General features: G+C 39.8%; 1 protein-coding gene across 3 annotated transcripts in view; it reads right to left on the bottom strand.

Annotated features, from left to right (window-relative positions):
• Positions 1 to 24929, bottom strand: part of chrm2a (cholinergic receptor, muscarinic 2a) — a 108273-nt gene that overhangs the window by 29400 nt on the left and 53944 nt on the right. For all 3 annotated transcript variants that reach the window (XM_060887421.1, XM_060887422.1, XM_060887423.1), the window contains exon 2: positions 18609 to 18720. The gene's annotated coding sequence lies outside the window, so the exon portion shown is untranslated. The remainder of the gene's footprint in view (positions 1 to 18608; positions 18721 to 24929) is intronic.

The raw sequence follows: 24929 nt of genomic DNA, 5'->3' as shown, positions 1-24929 counted from the left end.
GGACAGTAAGCATCGTAAGTACACTTCACAGAAGGTAAGATGACAGGTGGGTACTCCACTAGACCCCTGAAGGTGTGCTGTGGTATCTGGCATCAAGATGTTAGCAGCAGATCCTTTAAGTGCTGTAAGTTGAGTCGGGGCCTCCATGGATCGGACTTGTTTTTTTTCACCACATCCCACAGATGCTTTATAGGATTGAGATCTGGGGAATTTGGAGGACAAGTCTACATCCCAAACTTTTTATTATACTTCTCAAACCATTCCTGAACCATTTCTGCTTTGTGGCAGGGAGCATTATCCTGCTGAAAGAGGTCACAGCTATTAGGGAATACCTTTTCAATGAAAGTGTGTACATGGTCTACAACAATGCTTATGTAGGTGGTATGTGTCAAAGTAACATCCACATGGATCCAGCAGACCATTGCCCAAAGCATCATACTGCCTCTGCCGGCTTGTCTTTTTCCCATAGTTCATCCTGGTGCCATGTGGCCATGTGGTCCCAAGGTGAGCGATGCACACGTACCCGGCCATCCACATGATGTAAAAGAAAACATGAATCATCAGTCCAGGCCACCTTCTACCATTGCCCTGGGGTCATTTTCTGATGATCACTTGCCCATTGTTGGTGCTTTCCATGGTGTACTGTATAGGGGCCAGCATGGGCACTTTGACCCGTCTGTGGCTATGCACCTCCATACATGACAAACTGCGATGCACTGTGCATTCTGACACCTTTTTATCAGAACCAGTATTATCTTCTTAAACAATTTGAGCTACAGTAGATTGTCTGTTGGTTCGGACCACATGGATCAGTCTTCGCTCCCCACGTGCATCAATGAGTCTTGGCCCTGTTGCCGGTTCACCACTGTTCCTCTCCTGGACCACTTTTGATAGATACTGACCACTGCAGACCGGGAACACCCTAAAAGAGCTGCAGTTTTGGAAATGTTCTGACCCAGTCGTTTATCCCTAAAAAATTGGCCCTTGTCAAACTTGCTCAAATCCTTATGCCTGACAATTTTTCCTGATTCTAACATATCAACTTTAAGGAAAAAATGTTCACTTGCTCCCTAATATATCCCACCTACAATCAGGTGCCATGTAGAAGAGATAATCAGTGTTATTCACTTCACCTGTCAGTGGGCATAATGTTATGTCTTATCTATGTATTAACACACATAGATGATCTACGGCTTTAGAATTGCTAAACCAATATAATATGACCTTTTTATGTCAGCACTCTCATGAGTGTTAGAAACATAATGAACTATTTTGAAGTAAGAAACTGACAATCAGCAATCAAGCTGATGCTTTAAATAACATTAAAATCACATGGTGAATTTGGTGATTGCTTTTTACTCTTTACATTCTAGAAAACATGAGAAAAACCTTATGAAAATACTTTTTTAAAGTATATTTAGCCCTTCAAGCCATATTAAATCAGTTCGATTCCATTCAAATCACCTAAAAGAATCACATTTCTGTTAAAAAAATGGAAAACTTCTCAGTGTTACTCTAGTGACTTTTCCTTGTTTTAGGTGTGTACCAGGGACTCAATCTATATCCAAAACTGCTAAAAACATACAGTGAGTCACATGTATGCGAGACAATGACACAGTGATGGAAAAAAAAGAGAGAATATTGGAAACCTTAACCTTTGAGTGAGTTCCTCCATTCAGACGCTCCAAACAACTGAAGGTGGTTAGCAATTAACCTTTAACCTTCTGTCCAAATATAGATTCATCCAGTGCACCCTCACATACAAATAGTATCAGCACACACACACACACATTATATATATATATATATATATATATATATATATATATATATATATATATATATATATATATATATATTTTAGATATATGCACGTGTGTGTGTGTGTGTGTATAAACATTGCGCCTACACACCTCTGAATCTGGAACAATACAATAATTGTGTACGTGTCAGTTATAAGTTACAACATACAAATTATCAGCTGACATCATGTGTTAGAGGCATATCATCATTGTGTATCAGGCATATGTCCTTATGATTAAAAAAACAAACACAAATATTGAGTGGAGGCAAAAACTCTTTAAAAACATAATCATTGGCAGTTAGTGCTGCATTATGGGTGAAATTAGTGAGAAATGTTTACATCATACTCCAGCTTAGAAATGTCATCATAACATCATGATGCTCCAGCATTAGGCAAAAAATATGTCTGACTGCATGGTGACAGACCAGAGCAACCAGTGAGAGAGAGAAAGAGAGAGAGAGAGAGAGAGAGAGAGAGAGAGAGAGAGAGAGAGAGAGAGAGAGAGAGAGAGAATTACCAATTACAAGAAGCATGGATTTAGTTTCCATGCTGTCTTTCTTCTTGAACAGGCAAGTCATTAATTTATTTGCTAATTTGGTGTAAAACCTTTACATGCTTGTCTCAAAGCAGCTTTACAGAGATACTAAAAATGTATAAAAAAAATTAATAAAAAGTTTAAAATTGAATGACTGTTTATCTCTAACACCTATCCCTAATGATCAGTCCTGCGGTGATGGTGCTAAGGAAAAACTCCCTGAGATGATATGAGGAAGAAACCTTGAGAGGAACCAGACTCAGAAGGAAACCTCATCTTCATTTGTGTGACAAGGGACAGTAAATTACGTAAATGTAAATAATGTCCTTTCTACAACAGTTTATAGTCGAATGGAATTGTGTAACCAAGAGCTCCTGAGGATCTAACAGGTCAGCGTTCATTACTGAATTCATTAGAGACTTAACACTAAATCCTTTCTGACAGAATCTTCAAATGTTCACTGATGAAGACCTGTGCATGTTCTTGTATTTGTCTTATGATAATAATCGATATTAAGGAGATAACTAGTTACATTATCTTTGTGTATTTTTGTACTTCTAACATGGTTGAGCAATCAGACATGCTAGTTTTGTTCTCTGAAATGCGTATTAGGTTATACAGCTAACCTTAGCAACTAGTCGTTTGACTCAGAGATAAATGTCGTTTTGGAAAGAAAAAACCCTATATATTTACCCTACAGTGTGCTATAACACAATGAAGCAACCTGTTCTCTTCCACCAGAGCTAGTTATCTTGCTAGCATTAGCTAAGTACTTCATACTGTTGATCATGTGCTGTTTATTACATGCTAACGCACAGGCACTGTTGCAATTTCAGACAATCACTCACCGAATAGAAAAACAGAACAAAACAGAAGAGAAAGTCCACTGTAAAAGTTTATAATGGCAGTTTAAACGCTCTTGACGTCGGGTTTAGTCGGTTTGATTTGTTTGTTTGTGTACACCCTCATCTCCTGCTGCGTACTTTAATGAGGGACGTGCTGTCTCTGTCTCTCGCTGAGACTTGCTTTGTGAAGCTACTCGAACCATCAGAGACACTTAAGAGCACTAAGAGCGTCAGTGTGAGCTTCATGTGCTGAAGGTTGTGTCAATCAGAGCACTGTGTCTCAAACTGTCAACTTATATATCATTTTAGAACGTTACTGAATATAAACATCAGCCATTGTTTCGCGTTAGGGCCAGGAATTAGAAATAGCTAAAGGTTTTAAAGCTAGAATGAGAAAAACCCAATGGAACAGGATATTAATATATAAACCTCAGCTTCCCAGTGCAAGAAATAACCCTTTGTTTTTTTATGTACATTCTGAACAAGAATAATAAAATTTCAACTTAAATATTACAATACAATACAATACTCTCTCATTTATGATAGTTCAATACAATTTTTTTATCTTATGATGGATGATAATAGCGATATGAAAACTTTGTCGGCAATCATAGCAGGGTATGTGGGATAATACGTTTGCTCTACCACCTTGCCGCCTTATGAGATGTCTCGCCTCATTCTTGCTAGCGATCAACAGAGTGAAGTTGTCTCAGTCTTAGAGCCAGTGGCGGAGCCAGAGGGGTGTCCAGGGTGGCACTGAACACCCCTGACATCTGATTAGCCACCCCAGGTGCTACCCCAAATTTTTTATTTTATAGCATTGGAAGTTCGGTGCTGATTGACCTCATTTCACCTATCAAAAGAAGTCTTCGTTTGACGTTTGGTTGCGGCGCCGCTCAACGTTTCAAATCCATCAATCAATGACAAGAAAGAGTTGAGAGGTAGAGAAGAATACTGTAACAGTCTAATACTTAAACATCAAATTTTGGTAAGTTTTGATATTAAACATCAAGATTTAGTTTTCCATAAAAATAGTTTGAAAGTTAAGTCGCTATATAAATTGACGTTAGACGCTAATAACAAGAAGCGGGGCTAAACCCTCTTACTAGGTATGACACATTCTTTTGAAGACTGTGATTGGTTCAATAATAAATATATAACTTTTAAAATCTGGTCTATTATAAGCCTTCACTTTGTCTCTATGTTAAGATATTTGAGGTACGCTAATATCTTTGTGTTATAAATGTAATAGATGTTATAAATATATAAAATATAAAAAAAAATATTTATAAAAATATATAAATATATAAAGATAAATATAAATATCTCTGACATAGCGCAGAAATGCCATAGAGACAAATGATATATAATTTCTTCTGCTATAGCATTTTGGTTCTGTTAGTGTATCTCTAAATGCCATAGCAAAAGAATATATATATATATCTGTGTGTGTGTGTGTGTGTGTGTGTGTGTGTCTGAGATGCTATTTCTAATAAGATTGGCCACAAAAATAATCCTTACACGATCTAATCTGTATCATCTTATTAACTCACTATCATTATTAAATATTGTATGCAATACATTTCTTCTCCCTCTTCACCTTTCGGCAATTTTCTCCTCTGATAAAGAAACTCTTAAGTCTCTTATACTGTATGTCCTCCTAACACTTTTTCACCTTCTAAACTCTTTTAACGTTTAAGATGCTTTATTAATAAATTTTACCTTTACTATAGTCTTCTGTTTAATTTTAGAATTTTCTTAGAATTTCGTAACTAGGAGAAACTCTTAGTACTAAGAATTTTCATGAATACGGGAATTAAAAAAAAAAACGGTTCTCAGATTCTTAAATGATAAGAATCAAGTGACCAAACAAACAAACAAACAAACAAACAGTAAACCCAACCAACAGTAAATAGATAGTAGTCTGGCACGGAGTGACCCAGCTGTCTTATTTCATTCCTCACTCTCCACCCCATATTCCCTCTTTTTTCTCCAGCAACACGGCTCCGGGGATTGCTGTGAAGTTAAACAGAAAGTCAGTCAGGTTTTGTTTGTTGCTTGTTTCTTTCACCGCCACATAACTACAGCCTGTTTTCCCAGCATGCTCTATTTGCTCAGGGCTGCTCAAGCTCCTAGCAGGTAGCCATTAATATTTCAGTACAGGGTTGTTTGGGTTCAGTGGGGACGTCATTAAATGGAGAGGAAAAATGTGCTGAATGAAAAACTGGTCACTGGGCCACTAACGCGGAAAAGCTCACCAGGGCCGAGGAGGCAAACACATCACGGTTGGTCTTTTGTGTAATCAAGAAGGGAGTGAGAAGAACTGTGGGTTAATCCCTTATGTTGTGTTATAAGCCATATTAGGAGTACATGTGTGATGTGTAAACAGCGTTAAAAAGCATGAGCGCTCATGAGGTGACTGGACAACGTGCACACTTTGACAGTGCTGGCTGACTATCAGGCAGGAAATATTGCTTTGGTATGAGAGAGGAAATGACATTACAGCATCTGACTGTGGTGTGGTATTATGATTATTATCATATATATTAGTGTGCTTTGGGATATGGCTGTGAGCTGGCAGTGATGGAGTTGGAGCTGGATTAATCGACCCATGTCACGCTGCTGTGGCGCTTCACGATGCTGTGCAATGGCTGATAAACAGGCACTGGGGACTTTAGCTTACAGAAACGGAGGCCATTCGAAGTGGGCACAACTCCAAGCTGTATTTGGAAGCCAGGTAAAGACACCTCACAACTAGCAAACAGAGCATTGCGGTATCACACGGTCCTCACCTGTCCTTCAGCACATCAATCTGCTGAGACGAAACATCACTTCGGTTTGTTTTGGGAGCTTTGGAAAACCTTTTCTCATAGACCACACTTGTTTATCTAGATTTGTTTATTCATTCACTCATTCATTTTCTACCGCTTATCCGAACTGCCTCGGGTCACGGGGAGCCTGTGCCTATCTCAGGCGTCATTGGGCATCAAGGCAGGATACACCCTGGACGGAGTGCCAACCCATCGCAGGGCACACACACACTCTCATTCACTCACACAATCACACACTACGGACAATTTTCCAGAGATGCCAATCAACCTACCATGCATGTCTTTGGACCGGGGGAGGAAACCGGAGTACCCGGAGGAAACCCCCGAGGCACGGGGAGAACATGCAAACTCCACACACACAAGGCGGAGGTGGGAATCGAACCGCCAACCCTGGAGGTGTGAGGCGAACATGCTAACCACTAAGCCACCGAGCCCCCCTAGATTTGTTTATGTACAGAAGAAACACACACACACACACACACACACACACACTGTAACGGACGCAGGATAAAAACGGACCCAAATGCAGGACAGCTTAACAAAAACAGGATTTATTAACTTAAAAAAACACGAAACAGGACAAAGACAAACCAGACGAAGACAACAGAGGATTCCGCGCTGCACAAGGCAACACGGCTCAACTAAATAGTACAAATAATTAATCAGACATAAGAGACAGGTGTGCAGAGGCGGAGAGGAAAAGAAAAGGGCGGGGCAGACACGTGAACACAGAACATTGACAAAAGGCACATGGCCAAAGTCCGGGCAGAATCCTGAGACACACACACACACACACACACACACACACCCTCTATCTCTTCTCATCTCTTGTCTTGTCTTCATTCATATTTATCCCATCCTCCCTTCCATATCCGGACTCAGCTAACTTCATGGAGGATGCTAAGAAAAAAAACGTGCAGCAAGAAATTTCTAGAAAGAAGATTAATCTTTCTAGTCTAGAGACTTGACATGAGAACAAGCCCAGATAATAGAATAGATAATGGAACAGTTTACAGACATTTGTACGTGCTTTTGTTAGCCTAAGGTTGTTTTTTTCTCAGGTTTCATTTCTTATACCAAAAAAACTGCATTGTTAGGAATTATGATAAAAAAAGTGACTCCATACCAGTCCTATAAAATCCCTGTCATACAGTAACAGTTGAATTGATTAACGAAGTGAAATCACGCTCAACATTCCAGGAACTGTGTGAAGAACGAAATCATAATGCGGCAAAACCCATAACATCTGGGTTTGGATCGTTCCCTGACTTTTCTCTTTATGTTTTTATTAAAGCACTGCTGCCGCTGCTGCTTGCCCTGTTGTTGCCGCATTCTGCCAGGCGACAGAGAAATGGAAAACAGATGCCATGTCAGAGGCTAGATGTAATTTGCAATTATCTGGGGAGCTCTGATGTTATGATTTAAGTTTTGCCTCTAGTATGAACATGATTTAAAGCTGCTATCAGGCCTGTCACTTAAATTATGCTTATAGCAGATACATGATGCTATGGAGGAGAGTGAGTGGAAAGGGGCAAGTTTACTTTAAACACTTTTCTGCTCCTACACTCATGCAATCAACTTCAATTAAAGGACAGGGAGAGGACTGAGCTGTTTATTTCTTTAGTTCTGAACACACACACACACACACACACACACACAGCTATTTAAATACCTGCTGAAACACGCAGGGTTGAAGGACATCCGTTTCTACCATTTAATTTGTGCCAAATGATGTGTTCCACATTTTTCAAGAGCTGTGCCACACGATATACAGTACGACTCTTTTGAAGGATGTAGGAATGAACAGAACAATCGTTCATGCGTCAGGAAATAATTGCTCGAGCTCACTTTCCATAGAATTACAAGATGTGTTTAATAGAGGTCAAAACAATTTGAATACGGACTCATCTGAGTGAAACACGCAGCGCTGTCGCTCAGTATGTTGATCATATCACAGCTACGCTGAGTATCTGCTCGGCTGAGTTCGACGTGGCTGTTTGGTTTGGCTCAGATTGATCCGGGTGTAAATATTAGACCGGATCGTGCTTTCAGTGGATAGTGATTTGATGACTTGATGGAATTCAATTGCCAAAAAAAAAGGTAGAAACTGTAGACTAAATCCGTCTGGATGGTAAATAATTACAGACTAAAATGACAAGTTTGTGCTATGGATCATATATAACATCGCGATCAGCAATGAACGGGAATGATCATTTCCAACGATAAGGATAGTATCTGAAGGACAAGGGATAACAGTTATGGTACAGTTTCATTCAAATGTATGATGCAGCCAATGACATCCAGTCTAGTGTTGCTTGATTTTGAAAGAATTTGAGAAAGAGTTTGAGATATCGATGAGAATTTGCGTGCAATTTGTGTAAAGTAGAGTAAAGTGTGAAGTTTCAACACACTGCAGGTTCATGAATTCCCGGTAGTTTAAAAAAGGCATTACAGCGTGAATTATGAGGCTGATAAAGTGTGCAGAGAGAAGACATTAGAGCCTGGCGAAAAGCACAAAATTTAGTGGTCTAAGCTCAACATGTTATTAAAAAAAACAGTACAATTGTGGTTAAGGATCTGAGTCGTCGATTGAAAGATCTGAGCTCAAGTCTAAGCATTGCCAAGCTGCAACTGTCGGGCCCCTGAGCGAGGCCCTTAACCTCTCTGCTCCAGGGATGTTGTATCATGGATGACCCTGCCCTCTGACCCCAGTAGATGTCTGTAATACTGATATTCCTCTCACAGAAGGTGCTGTAAAGGTACAAACCTAAAGTTAAAAAAAAAAACTCTGTGTTGCTCTACATGCTAAGACATAAACTTTTCAAAAATGCAAATGTGGCAGATGTCGCAGTCCTAGAACATTAAGTGATAAACCATCCAGCTGCCTGAATGAAATTACCCAAAAAGTCATTTTTCATGAATTTTCTAAGTAGAGACAATAAGTGACAAGCTCCCAAAGGAGCATCACAAAAAAATCTTAGCCAGTAAAAATATCTTCATTAAAGATCCAGTTCACAATGATTTGTGTCTACAATTGTTTTTCATTTTAAGCTTTAGATGTTGCTTATCTTGAGAATTTGTTTCTAAAAAGAACCAAAATAATTTGGAAAAATATAAAATGAGCATGAAATTTTGGCTAGAACGACCTTCCTGGTCGTATATTTGTTATATAATGATCTCAGAATGAGAAACTTTTCCTTTATTGGAGATAGATGTACAGTATGATGATAGATGGCTAAGATCATGCTGCTTTCGCAACCTCCCGTGTAGTTCCTGTTTGTTCTGGAGAAACGATGTTCCATCAAAAATAGAATTTGTCCACATCATTTTCTAAACGGGAAGACAAACTGTTTTTTCAGAGAGGATTATAAAAATATAGACTGTTTACTAAAGCAGCACTGTTCCTTTAATTTGTCCAAATTGCTAATATACCTTTTACTCTATATGGTCATGAGTATATCAATTTTATTTATATGTGTTAAACATTCTATTTCAGATTTATTCCCTCTTTAATAAACTCTTCCGGGAAGGTTTTTGCACTAGATGTTGGATTGTGGCTCTCGGGATTAGTGATCATTCAGCTACAAGAGCATTAGTGAGATCAGACACTGATGGTGTATGAGTAAGGAGGTCGGTGTTCCAGTTCATCCCAAAGGTGTTCATTGGGGTTGAGTCAGAGTCAGGGCTCAGTGCAGGACACTCGATTTCTTAACACTGTAATGCCCCTTTTCCACCGAGGCAGTTTGAGTGCTGGTTCGGAGACTAATTTAGAACCAGTTCTTTCTTTTTCGACAGCCAAAGCACCGGCTCTGAACCAGGAAAAGTGGAATCTTAAGTAGCACCAAAACGTTGCTGGTCTAGACTTAAGAACAGCTTGTGTCAGGGGCTGTGGGCGGGGCTACCGTGAGCACACATGATAGTAGGTAGCTACATGCTAAGGCTAACTTTTTTTGTGTTAATGATAAAATAATGTTATGTACTTTCTCGATTACAACCTCCGTTTATACAAATTACACTGTATAATGCAATGTAATGTATTTACACGTTGGTTTCGCTGCGTTTGGATGCCAATGTAGGTTCACAAAGCCATAAGCATTAACAGTAGAGCAACATCCACCATTGTTGATGTGTTTGTGTTTGCCGCTGCTGCGCTAACGTTGCTGGGAAACGTGACACGTATACAGTGACGTCAGACTCGGCTTTGTGATGGCTCTCTAACCGATGGAAAGACAAACCGGTTCTTAGAAGGTGGAACCAACTTTGAACCAGCACTGTCACTAGCTCTGAACCAGCACCCGGTTCTTTTTGGTGGAAAAGGGGCATATGTCTTCATGGAGCTCTGTGCTTTGAGTACAGGGGCACTGTCATGCTGGAGCAGGGTTCAAGTCTCTTAGTTCCACTGAAGGGAAACTGCTGCTTTTTTTTTTTTTTACCAGAAATAGTGTGTGGCCGCTGGGTGTTAGCATGGTTTTTAGGTCTGTCAGGATTGCATAGACATTCTGAAGGACAATCAGTGACAACAGTGTGTGTGTGTGAGAGAGAGAGAGAGAGAGAGAGAGAGAGAATAGATGAGGCTGAGTAGTGCACCAGTGCACATCCACTTTCCCCTGTGTTCATTAGTAAGTTGCTACATTTCTTCCTAAATCCTGTAGCCGGAGGACTTGCTAATGTGATTAGCTGCATCACAACCGGCTGCAGTGAATACATAATTATTGCTCTGCGGTGAAAAGAAGTGTGTGTAAATGTAAAAATGGATGAGAGAGTGACAGCGAGAGAGAGAGACAGAGAGAGAGAGAGAGAGAGAGAGAAGTAGCCTGTCACGCAGGTGCTACTGCTAATGCATGTACAATGACCCAAAGAAATAGTGTTATTAAGGAAGGCTAATAAAAAAACAAAATTTATTTAGACAACACTTTGATCCGGTCCACTGATTTAATTGGATAAGCGGGTGTCAAGACTGAAGAGTGCTTGTGTCTCCTGTAAGCACACTGGGACAGCGGGTGTCACTTCAATCGTCTGTTTTCGCCACATAAAATTCCAATTCTAGTGAAAGTCTCACTAAAACTGTTAGAGTTAGTGACATCATCACTAACGCAAAGAGTTTTTTCATGAACCTCATGATTGACAGAAGAGATGCCAATTTTCCCGTTCGCTCCTTTAATCTGAATGTATGTATCGCTGTGAGCTAGTTAGCGAGCTAGCCGATCAGCTATCGGAGAGTGTGGCTTCTTCTGCATCTTTATTTATTTTGACTAAAAGTAAAAATGTCTTTTTTTTTTGGCCGTGCCGTGTCTGAAATGTCATAGTTCACAGCTGTATGACTGCAGTCTTGCTAGTGTGATGTTTATTGATAGCTGTAAACTAGATTTGCGTACGATTTTATGTATGAGAAATGATTGGATATATTTAGCTGTACTGTGTATAGAAGACAAATCTGTCTTTTTATGGGACATGTGCCATCATGTCAAGGACTAATTTCTCTCCTTACTAATGCTTATCTGTCCAAATATTTTTTTTTTCAGAAGCTGCCCAGCCCATTGGCCAACATTTGAAGTGAACTGAATAATCCTTCAATGTGATGTGACAGTAAACTTTAATATCTTCCCTCATACAGTAGGCTGAACTTCCCACTGCCGCAACCTCAAGTCTGTGTTCTCCTGCTGTCATCCCACCCTGAGGAATGACTTTTCTTTTCTCTCATTTCTCACACTGACGTTTTATTGGCTGTATTTCTGGTTATACTTTCATCCTCATTTAAGGCAGTATATACTAGCAGGATGTTTATCACTCCTGACAGGGAAGCCTACAAAGTAAATTATAATGAATATCCATAAAAATGCTTTGATACTAGATGAAGCATGTGGTTTGGTGTCTAAAGCATAGGGAATGAATCGTTTGGGAATAAAAAACCTTTGCTAATAGAACGGAAACAAAAGACTTTCAAAAGATTGATTTTGGTCTAGATAAAAAATCTATAACCAAATAAGAGCAAATCTATTTCTCTGTTTCTTACACTTGTGGCTTTTTGCTAACCAACAGCTAGAAGACTTTCTTCACCATTTTTTAATAGAAAATAAATACTCGTATTATTGTTCATTATATGTTCATTTCAGCACAACTAATATTCTGTTAATGAATGATAAAGTGAATAAAGTGATCAGTTTTTAATTTTATGAAATGAAAAACATCACAAATGTTTATGTAGAAATATATTCCTTTCCTTTCCTTTCTCTTCCTTCCTTCATCCCTTCCTTCCTGCCACCCCGCATCCCTACATCCCTCACTCCTTTCTTTCTCTTCCTTCCTTCCTTCCTTCCTTCCTTCCTTCCTTCCTTCCTTCCTTCCTCCTTTCCTTCCCTTTCCTTTCCTTTCTTTACCTTCCTTCCTTCCTTCCTTCCTTCCTTCCTTCCGCCCTCTAACCCTTGCTCCTTCCCTTCCTCCATTCCTTTCCTTTCCTTTCCTTTCCTTTCCTTTCCTTTCCTTTCCTTTCCTTTCATCCTCCCTCCCTCCATCCCTTCTTCCATACCTTTCCATTTGTCTGCCCTCCCTCCCTCCATACCTTTCCCTTTCTTTTCCTTTCTTTTCTTTCATCCCTCCTTCCTCCCCTTCCCTCTCTCCCTTCCTTCTTCCTTCCTTTCTCAGCCTGTACATTTGCACAGCTGTGTCAGGTGATCCTACTTGAAGAAACACCCCCTTTGTCTGGTTTGAACTAACGATCAGGACAAAAGCACGGCTCTTTATTTATCATCACAGACAGACACGATTACAGCCTTAACTTAAAAAATAATCTATCCATCTATACATCTCCTGGACCAATTTTCCTACATAGGTTCCTCTGGAACTTTTTAGTCTATCTCATGGGGGACACACGGGACAGGCTGCTAAGCCATCAGCTACCACCCCCACCCACCCCCATACAGTACATGGTGGCGGCAGGAATCGAACACCTTTAAAAAAAAATCATCACAAATAGTGTTACCTATCGTCGCCCCTATGTTCGATTCCTATGTCCACCAAGCTGCCACTGCTGGGCCCCTGAGCAAGGCCCTTAACCCTCAATTGCTCAGTTGTATAAAAATGAGATAAAATGTGTATTCCTTTCCTTTATAAACTTTATACTCTATTTACACGCCATACTGCCTCTGGACACTTTAAAGACAATATTTAAAAAATATACACATTTATGTATATGTGTAAGGACTCTGCCCGGTCTCTGGCCACGTGCGTTTGTTTACGTTTCTCGTCACGTGTCTGCCCCGCCTTCGTCTGCTCCTCCCTGTCATCACACCTGATCCTTATTGTGTCATTGTCCTTTTTTGTATTTAACTGTGCCGCGTTGCCTCGTGCAGCGCGGCATCTACTGTGGTCTTAGTTCTGTTTAGTCCCGTCTCGAGTCTGTGTTCCTGTTTTGTGTTCTGTCATTAAACCCCGTTTATTTATGCTATCCTGCGTTTGGGTCCGCTCTGTTCCGTGTTCATTACAATATGTATATTTATATACATGTATATACATTATTTCTCCTTTTATATTTTCATATTTTTTATATAGTTTTTAATATAATTTTCTTATATAGTTTATACTTTTTAATTATTTTATTTTTTTGCTTTTTTATACTTTTTATTCTAATACCGACAGTTGCATAAAGCATTTCACTGCTCGTCGTACCCTGTATGTCTGTGTATGTGACAAATAAAATTTGGTTAGATTTGATTTGATTTGAAATGTAAGTCGCTCTGGATAAGGGCGTCTGCTAAATGATGTAAATGTAATGTAAACGTATGTCACATTCATCATAAACACATTATATATCAAGCCCACCTCGACCACTTTGGCAACTGTACCACGGGAACCGGTTTGATATACTGTACACTGTGTTTTAAGTCATTTTACAGTATATCAATCTAAATCTAAAGCTCAACAGGCTTCTAATCTTCTCCTTTTCTACGCAAACACAATCTCACGAGTCATGTGGTAATACAGTGCACAACACAAAAGGTCCACGACACAAAAAGGTCTCTGTATCCTCAGTAGCCTGTAGAACTGAAGTCTATAAGCTTTTCACCTTGTGCGTTAAAGAAAAGAGATCCGATCACGAGGCGGGAAAGAACTAACTCCAACTGGGTTATGCTCAATGTGATTAAAAAAGAAGGAGGTGGAATTTTTTCTTTATTGTATCATTCTTATTCAAAGAGCGTAGTGCTAGAGGTGTTCGATTTACACGGTGATCTCGAGCGCCTCGTACAGAGAAACGCAGTCTGTAGTAGACGGACAAAGTTTCAGAATGGTTTCAGAACTGTGTTGCTGATCTCATGACCAGCCATCTGCTGAATCCAGTACAGAAAGACCCAATGATACACAAGCAGATGGATAGGGGGGGAAAAAAAGAGTTGATCCTGTGCATGATGTTGCCTGGGGTTGTTAGAATCGTACACAAAAACAGTGCTTTTGGTCCTGACCTGCCAGATGAGCAAATATCTTAAGGACATCCGTGTTAGTAGTCTCATGTTTTATTAAACATGGTGTTGAGTTTTCTGCGCTGTAGGGAAGAGAAGCTGACCTTTAACTTGGCATCTGCTGTTAAGGGATTAGAAGGTGGTATGAGAATCTATAAAGCTTAATTTACGGTTTCTTCTCTTATTTTTTCCCTCCTTTTTCATCCTGCCATCTGTCATACTGTATGTTTCAGAAGCGACAAAGCTCTTCAGACATCTAGCAATTCTGAGTGAATTATAAATGATAATTCTTCTTATGACACTACGGGAAAAAAAAAATCAATCGGAACACAAAATGTGCGCTATGATCTCGGTAGGCTTGTTTTTGGCTTTTACTGTAGAGATGAATTATAGATGGTTGTAAACTGCAGTGCATCTGGTTCCTGCCTCAGGGAAACCCTCACATTCTTATAGGCTGTGCAGGAAAGAGACAGAGATGACTGAGACATGGTAAAGAAAAAAAATAATAAAAAAAAAAAGGAAAAGAAAAGGGATGAAAGAGAGAGTGACAAATCTGTGTTTTCTATATCTCCCCTACAGCAGGGAAACGGAAGCTTATCATGGAGACCATCATCCATCTATCAGCCTGTTCTTCATCTGCCTTTTGGAGAACCACACCCAGACACACACATACACACACACACACACACACACACACACGCATACATGCACACACCAAAAAAAAAAGAAAATGCCAATAACCTTCACAAGCAGGACATCTCTCCTTCAGTCTCTCTCAGTTAGTCATGTGAGCTGTTTGTTGTATTCATTTGATTATTGTATTATTATTATTATTATTATTATTATTATTATTATTATTATTATTATTATTATTCATTCATTCATCTTCTACCGCTTATCCGAACTACCTCGGGTCACGGGGAGCCTGTGCCTATCTCAGGCGTCATCGGGCATCAAGGCAGGATACACCCTGGACGGAGTGCCAACCCATCACAGGGCACACACACACTCTCATTCACTCACGCAATCACACACTACGGACAATTTTCCAGAGATGCCAATCAACCTACCATGCATGTCTTTGGACCGGGGGAGGAAACCGGAGTACCCGGAGGAAACCCCCGAGGCACGGGGAGAACATGCAAACTCCACACACACAAGGTGGAGGCGGGAATCGAACCCCGACCCTGGAGGTGTGAGGCGAACGTGCTAACCACTAAGCCACCGTGCCCCCCTATTATTATTATTATTATTATTATTATTATTATTATTATTATTATTATTATTATTATTATTATTATTCTTCTTCTTCTTAGCCACAAATTTATCAAGAGTAACTCGTCCTAGGGCTTTCGAGCCACATGCACCAAATTCGGATATGTCGTAGACCCTGGACTGAAGTTTGTTGCTCCTACTTTTCTAAGCGATCGGAATTCCGGCATTCCCGGTACGGAAGCTCAAAGTGGCCTTTTTTCGTATCCACTTCCATTATAAATTTTGGAGGTTTATAACTCGGCAAGTTTTCGAGCGATTTACACCAAACTCGGACAGGTTCTTTAGGACGTTACTCCGGACAAAGTTCCGGACTCGGCGTTCCGACGGAACTTTCGGTTTTCCCGTAGTCGACGATGGAACGTCCCATAGACTTGAATGGGGAATTCCTAAAATTCCTCTAAGCTTTCACACACGCAGCGTGCGCAGAGCTCAGGCACGGCTTCTCTCCTGTGTTCTATGCAGTATAATAATAAGTAGAATCCCATAATGACTGCAGTATTGACATGAAATGTCCAAACCCTCAGTAGCCACTTTTTGCCAAAAGTATTGGCACCCCACCGGGTATACTGGTGACGTCACGTGTAGCCCCGCCCCCAGAATAAGCGAAATCAAAAATGAGCACAATATGGACATGTCATATATCAAAACACTCAGCCCAATGAGGGGAACTGCCCCACGTGTATTTTGGTCACGTCACGTGACGTCACGTGTATAGCCCCGCCCCCAAAATAAGCGAAATCAAAAATTTGCACAACATGGACATGTGACATATCAAAACACTCAGCCCAATGAGGGGAAGTGCCTCACGTGTGTTATGGTCACGTCACGTCACGTGTCGTCACGTGTCATCACGTGAAAATAAAAAATTTGCACAACATGGACATGTGACATATCAAAACACTCAACACAATGAGGGGAACTGCCCCACGTGTATTTTGGTAACGTCACGTGACGTCACGTGTAGCCCCGCCCCCAAAATAAGCGAAATCAAAAATTTGCACAACATGGACATGTGACATATCAAAACACTCAGCACAATGAGGGGAACTGCCCCACGTGTATTTTGGTCACGTCACGTGACGTCACGTGTAGCCCCGCCCCCAAAATAAGCGAAATCAAAAATTAGCACAACATGGACATGTGACATATCAAAACACTCAGCAAAATGAGGGGAACTGCCCCACGTGTATTTTGGTCACGTCACGTGACGTCACGTGTAGCCCCGCCCCCAAAATAAGCGAAATCAAAAATTAGCACAACATGGACATGTCATATATCAAAACACTCAGCCCAATGAAGGGAAGTGCCTCACATGTGTTATGGTCACGTCACGTCACGTGTCGTCACGTGTCATCACGTGAAAATAAAAAATTTGCACAACACGGACATGTGACATATCAAAACACTCAGCACAATGAGGGGAACTGCCTCATGGGTATTCGGATCATGTCACATGCTCATGTCCGCTCGCCTCCAAAAGTATTGGCACCCTAGCGGTCCAGTAGCTTTCACAATCTTTCTGTCCACTTGCCTCCAAAAGTAACACTAACCCTTATGTCCACTCGCCTCCAAAAAGCACCGGCCTTTGCGAATACTTGCACCGTCAAAGCCAACATCAAAGTTTGTCTCGACGAACTTTACAAATCTAGTTATTATTATTATTATTATTATTATTATTATTATTATTATTATTATTATTATTATCATTATTATTATTATTATTGTTGTTGTTGTTGTTGTTGTTATTTAAATAAAAAAAGAACAAAACAAAACCCCTAAGTGAGCTTTCCTGTAAAAGCTGCTAAGATTAGAGTTATAATAAGGTGTAGGCATTAATTAGCTGAATTAATTATGATGTCAAGGAAAGGAACCTAATTGTGTTTGTGTGTATGGGTCTCATATTTGCACTGAAACGAATAAGTTAGTAGAGTTCAATATTAAAAAAGCTCTAATAAAGCATAAGGAAAATTTAAGGAACCCCAGCCAACAGCCATGGTGAGACAAGTGAAATGTAAATATGAACATCAGTATGTTTCATTTGGTGGTTGTGTGTGTGTGTTTGTGTGTGCGTGTGTGTGCATGAGTGTGTATGTTTATGAATGTGTATGTGAGTGTGTGTGTGTTTGTGTGTGTCCGTGTGTGTGCATGAGTCTGTGTATTCGTGTGAGTGTGTGTGTGTTTGTGTGTGTTTTTGTGTGTGTATGCATTTGTGTGTGTGTATTTGTGTGTGTGTGTGTGTGTGAGTGAGATCGTGTGTGTGTGGGAGTGTGTGTATGTGTTTGTGTGAATCTGTGTGTTTGTGAGTGTGTATGTGAGTGTATGTGTGTGTTTGTGTGTGTGCATGAGTCTGTGTATTTGTGTGTGTGTGTGTTTGTTTGTGTGTGTGTGTGCATTTGTGTGTGTGTATTTGTGTGAGATTGTGTGCGTGTGTTGGAGTGTGTGTATGTGTTTGTTTGAGTCTGTGTGTTTGTGAGGGTGTGTGTGTGTTTGTGTGTGTGTGTGTGTGGGGTGGGGGGTGCGGTGGGGTGGAGGGGTGCCGATTGAGGTGAAAATTGCTGATTGATTCCAAAGCAGCCGAGCAAGGAACGCCATTGGGAATAGCACTCAAAACTGGATATTAGTCAGATGAAATACATGCCAGTGTAATATACACAGTCTCCCGAGTGCAGCGACTGAAGCGTAGCATTTATACCGACGGTAATGACCTTGTCAATGTGTATTTGACATTTGAGGGCCACATTAGATGGTTCTATAACCGATCTATAAAAACCCCACCAGCATCTCCACCACATCCACCTCCTTCAATCTTTTCCCTATTCATCTTCAGCTTCGCTTTCCCTTCCAGCCATTTCTGTCCATCCTCACCTGAAAATCCTGCTTCCTGCTGAAAGGCTCTGTTGGCGGTTAGCGGAGCCGACCTCAGACGATCAGAATTCCCCAGGGCGAGAAGGCAATCTGCGGTGTATCTGGAGTGTATCTGCAAGTGAAAAGGGAAGCGGTGGAGGTCATGTTATGTTCTGTTCTGTTTCACACACTTCATAGACACTCATGCACACGTGATATTCGCTCAAAACCGAGGCGATGCACGGATTTTGATGAATTTTTGATGACGATGCCGTTTAAACAAATATCAGCTGCTGGTTTATTTGAAGTCACACTGAACTATTGAGAGAAGAGGATGAAACAGCGTGGCTGTGTGTTGGATAAATAGACCGGAAGGTCTCAGTAGAGAGCATGAAGGACCCGCTGCTCTGGTTTACACGCCACAGAGAGTGTGTTATCTCTGAAATAAGTTATAATTCTGCTTAAGGAGAACGCTATGCTAAATTATTTAGCGTGTTTCGATGTCTTTAGTTATTTCTGAGGATCAAGTGTGCAGGTTTTGATCTTGTGCCAACATTTGGTGATATTTCCTGTGTGAGAAGTTGCTTCAGTTTCAGAAAATACACAACAAGAATACATTTAGGAATCATTTTTAGGCATTTTAAGACTAAAATGTGAACTATAATGTGGCTGGTCGTAGACGCGTCGCCTTCACACTGCTCCTCATCTTTTTTCATGACACCCTGAAGTGTCTCTCAACTCAGGTGAGACGATTTTTTTTCCCCTTCATTTGTTTCTCTTCCTTCTCATTTCCTCAATTTCCTCATTCCTTCCTTTCCTCCTCACTAGCTTTGTCATTCTTCCTCATACTTTTCTGGCAGCTCCTGAAGATCCTATAATAGGAGGAAAATGTGAACATTTTGACAGTACGGAGTAAAACTTTTCACATTTGAAAAATAAATTTGGGCACATACTGTAAAGTAACGGTTGCTTGCAATAACACCTCTATGTGTGTGTGTGTGTGTGTGTGTGTGTGTGTGTGTGTGTGTGTGTGTGTGTGTGTGTGTAAAATGCATTATTGCAGCATGTGGTGAGATGATTATTTTGTGATAATTAGTGTTCCTGAGCTCTATTATCACGACTGCATCTCCTAATGAAACACTTCACATTTACAGACACACCCAGTCTTTGTTTTTTATTTTTTATTTTTTTTAATACTTCCACACATTCCTACATCCTTTTAATAAAAAAACAAGCCGTGTTAAAACTTTTTCCGGTATCCCGCCGTAACTGCATTACTAGCGTCCCTTTTGAGGGACATACACTACTGTTACTCGGCAGACATCTGCTAAAGGAGAATATCGGAAGGAAATCGATGAACCGAAGAGATTTTAGAGTGTTTATTAAAGAGTTGTGTAGGATTTCAATTCAATTATGAAGCTCTGATTGAATTCATTTATCACGTTCATACAGTATCAGTCTCCTCACATTACTCAATATTGACCAGATCTCAAGCTTCTTTAATACACTGTGTATGTGTGTGTGATTGAAATACACAGTCTTTGAATTGTATTATAAAACATTTGCGCAAAATCTAGACTGACTGTTTCAGACATGTGTAATTACTGCGCTAGTCTTATATAATAACATTTCTGGGAACTGTAACCGATTTACGGCATGAGTTCGTCCAGTCAGCAAAGCTCTGGATTAGAAGAAAAAAACCCATCAAACTGGCAGGTCAAGACTCAAAGCCTTTTTTTTTTGTAGCTTGTTTTACTTGAACATGTGTCACTGACGCATATCTTCATACGTGTACTCTTGCTTCCTACGACTGCTTACTGAACACTCAGGTCTATTTTATATTACTAACTTAAAATTTAAACTGTATATTAATTTATACAAAAATGTAGAAAAATAAATACAAGTTTTTTTTCAGAATTCTCTGAAGTCTGACAAGTTTTGCTGTGAGTATTAAATATAAACATTAAATAGAAATTAAAAGTAATATAATATATTCAAAATCTAACATGAAATATAAATATTTGATATCAATGACATTGTTATATTTATAAAAAAAAAAAAATGTTAGTTATAAATATATCATATCCTAACTGACCCTGCATGATGGTGCCCTTCTGGTAGGGTTGCCAGGTTTACCTCAGAGACTCCTCACTTAAGGAACAACGTAGCTAGTGGAAAGAGCAAGACTGAGGATGACGGTGATATTTAATTGGTTTCAGCTCATTTGGGCTCACGATGTCATTAATATAACCACTAAATACGTCAATTTGTCCTGATATAAAATTACAGACATACAAATGTACAATAATAGATACAGAAATAACAAGAAGTCGAAATCTGTCTCATGCTCAGTCATACACAATACCAAGAGTCAATGAACTCTGAGGTAAAAGAATCAAAATAAGTCACAAGTAAGATCCAAAAAAAAAAATATGGTGAGGAAACTGCAATAGTGAAATAAATATATCAAAAATAAAGGGAGGTAGAATCTAAATATATAGATAGAATGGATCTGAACACCTGTATGAAAATGAGTATAGAATTTTAGATAAATATATTCTTAATATGTACTTAGCCGACAGCAAATTAGCTAGGTAGCTTAGCTGTCTACCTGACTAGCTTATGCTACGTTTCGTTCTTTGTACTTTTTGTAGCTTTTCATCATAAGGTGATATTGTTGCTAATGCTAAATGTAAATGAAACTAATATGTGATCTGCTAGTAGTGTGAATGTGAGAGGTAAGTATTAGCTTGATCATGTGGTTCGGACAGCGTAGCGGTAGCATCAAGGCATATTTCGAAGAGAAGATGCCAACCGCATGAGGACTTTAAGAAGAACAATCTCTTAATCAATACACAAAATAACATTCTACACATGATGGATCTTCATCATTGTGTATTCGAACGCTTTAATGAACTCAGGTGATGTGTTATTAGTTTTATGAGTTTTTTAGGAACTTCTGGTTACACAACTCCAACTGACTGTATATGACTGTAGAAAGGACATTATTTATAATCACACTCTCCAGTGTTTATAATAATTTATATTCACACTCTCTGGTGTCACCCAAATAAGGATGGGTTCCCTTTTGAATCTGGTTCCTCTCAAGTTTTTCCTTTGCCACATTCACCTCAGGTTTGTTCATTAGGGATAAATACAAATAAATTTAATATAGGTTTAATAATAAATCTTGAACTTTTTGTTCTTTGTTCCTTATATTCTGACAATGTGCACTGTTAAACTTGATAACCCTCACTGTCCACTTTATTAGGAACACCTAATACAGTACAGTACATAGTGTGTGTGTGTGTGTGTGTGTATATGAAGGTGGCCAGGAAAAGAAAAGCTAAGATGAGATGAAAAGGAAAGTAACCTTGACTCAAACGGAAAACCCACCCTCATCTGGGTGCCACCCCACAGTGTGTAATTACTAATATAATACCCTAACTAGCTGCTGATGATTTGTTTCATTCCCCTTAAAGGTGCATCCAATAAAGCTGGTTTCTTATTCACCTTCATCTAACAGGCTTTTATATTTTATATCAAGTTATACCCATGAAATGTGTATCGTGTACCATTTCTGCCTACGACACTGCAGTAACAGGTACAATCCCGCTGGACTGACACTAACATTGGAATTTTACGTAACAGGCAAGCGGAGCAGTGATACACATGGTGACATGCCCCAGTGTGGATCAACTACACAGTTATACACAGTTGGAGCACTGCTCGACCGATCAGATTAGTCAAGCGGAAATAACTGTTGTATGGTTTTGTAGAAGCGCACGGCTTGGACAAGAGTTCCATTAAATATACTTTTTTGTTTCTATAGTAACGGCTCACACACAGGGACCGGTGAAGCAGACACTTCACTACACATCATCTAAGACTGATAATGAATGGATTTAATACAAGGTTTTTGAGGAAGTAAATGTTACATCATGTGGTCTTTTTTTTTTTACCTTTTTTATGGAAGGATTCTCTAGTTGTTAGGGTTTTATAACAATCGCAGTGCCTTAAAAAGTGCCCTAGGACTGGAAAGTATTATTATTATTATTATTATTATTATTATTATTATTATTATTATTATTATATTGAATGAAAGCAATTAAGGTATAGAAACCTTTATTATCGCCACATGTACATAACAGCACAATGGAATTCTTTCCATCACATATCCCAACTTTTGGAGGTTGGGGTGAGGGAACAGGGGCAGTTATGATACAGCACCCATGGAGCAGGGAGGGCTAAGGGCCTTGCTCAAGGGCCCAACAGTGGCAGCATGGCAGTGCTGGAGCTTGAACCATAATCCTCCAATCAACAACCCAGAGTCTTAACCACTTGATCCACCATTGCCTCAATCATCCTCATTATTATTATTATTATTATTATTATTATTATTATTATTATTATTATTAATAATAATAATAATAATTCTTTTAAAGGGGGCACGGCGGCTTACTGGTTAGGACGTTCGCTTCACACCTCCAGGGTTGGGGGTTCGATTCCCGCCTCCGCCTTGTGTGTGTGGAGTTTGCATGTTCTCCCCGTGTCTCGGGGGTTTCCTCCGGGTACTCCGGTTTCCTCCCCCTGTCCAAAGACATGCATGGTAGGTTGACTGGCATCTCTGGAAAATTGTCTGTAGTGTGTGGTTGCGTGAGTGAATGAGAGTCTGTGTGTGTTTGTCCTGCGATGGGTTGGCACTCCGTCCAGGGTGTATCCTGCCTTGATGCCCAATGACGCCTGAGATAGGCACAGGCTCCCTGTGACCCGAGGTAGTTCGGATAAGCGGTAGAAGATGAGTGAGAGTGAGAGAAAGAATTCTTTAAAAATCTTTCTTTGTGTTAAGTGCTAGTAATTACTTTAACAGTCAGCTGATTATAAGTTTTTAAAAATTTCCACTGAATTTCCACTGAATCGCTTTATCTCCTTATTATTTGGAAAAATGTTTAAGTCTGTGATATTACTGATAGTGAAGACAGTTGTAGCCATATTGGACACAGGTGACTGGAAGAGGGCTTTGTCTTGGCCCAGATCTTGAGGAGTTTGCTTGACTTTGTGTTCATTTCTCTTTTCTGAAGAAATTGGTGCCTCAAGTCCATTAAAAAAAATATTCCAGCGGTTCCCGTTAAAAATAATAACATGTATAAGAATGTGTGGGAATGTACGCTGAAGCGAGAGTCAGCGCACAGCGACGTGCTGTTAGAAGTTGCTAGGACACAGGAATGTTTGTGGTTATGTTAGTTTATCCAGCATGGGGGAGCTCTATTGAAGATGAGAGAGCAGGCTGTCAAATCTAAGAGCTCAAGAGCTTTCCTATCATACACATTCAAACTTTGTACTGAAGTCTGGGTCAAACCAGTGGCTCTGGTAACCTAAGCAATGCCAAATGGAGCACACACAATCAGTATTTCCAGTATTTCCAGCCCTGGATCTTGACATTTAGAAACTAATTAAAGGAGAATGTAATGATCTTACAGAAGAAAACAGCCCAGTACACATACAGTAGAAAGTATCCCTCAGTTTATCCACAAAGATGTCATGCCATGCAAACACACGCCAAAGCCCTGCAATTCTTCATCAATCCATCAAATATAAAATGGTTCCATTGACAATTCTTCAATTTTTTTTTTTTTTTGGTTTTCTGTTTTTGGTTATTTGTAACTTTCATTCATTCATTCATTCATCTTCTACCGCTAATCCGAACTTCTCAGGTCACGGGGAGCCTGTGCCTATCTCAGGTGTCATCGGGCATCAAGGCACTCACGCAATCACACACTACGGACAATTTTCCAGAGATGACAATCAACCTACCATGCATGTCTTTGGACCGGGGGAGGAAACCGGAGTACCCGGAGGAAACCCCCGAGGCACGGGGAGAACATGCAAACTCCACACACACAAGGTGGAGGCAGGAATCGAACCCCCAACCCTGGAGGTGTGAAGCGAACGTCCTAACCACTAAGCCACCGTGCCCCCCTTATTTGTACCTCAGTATAAATAAAATACTTTTTACACAGTAACTTTTACATTCTGTCCATCCTGGAGGTTACTTATGTTACACCGCTTTGATCTGGGAGTTTTAAAATGAGATTGTACATTTAATGCACTACACATTTGCTTCCACATCCATCAGAGTCCTCACTTATGGATTATCAGCCCAATTGGCACAGCCAGAACCTCAGAGTGTTTCATTTTTTTTTTTTTTTTTTTAATAAACATAAAATCTTGCAAAAAGAATATTTGTCCGAATAATGGATTTACATTTATTCACCAAAAACAAGACAGACTGGCCAACTGGGTAGTTGTGTCTCAAGCAGTTAAGGCTCTGGGTTGTTGATT

Source organism: Tachysurus vachellii, chromosome 14 (genome assembly GCF_030014155.1).
Source record: "Tachysurus vachellii isolate PV-2020 chromosome 14, HZAU_Pvac_v1, whole genome shotgun sequence".
Taxonomy (NCBI): Eukaryota; Metazoa; Chordata; class Actinopteri; order Siluriformes; family Bagridae; genus Tachysurus; species Tachysurus vachellii.
Note: the sequence above shows the minus strand (reverse complement) of the source record. Positions and strands in the feature narration are given on the sequence as shown.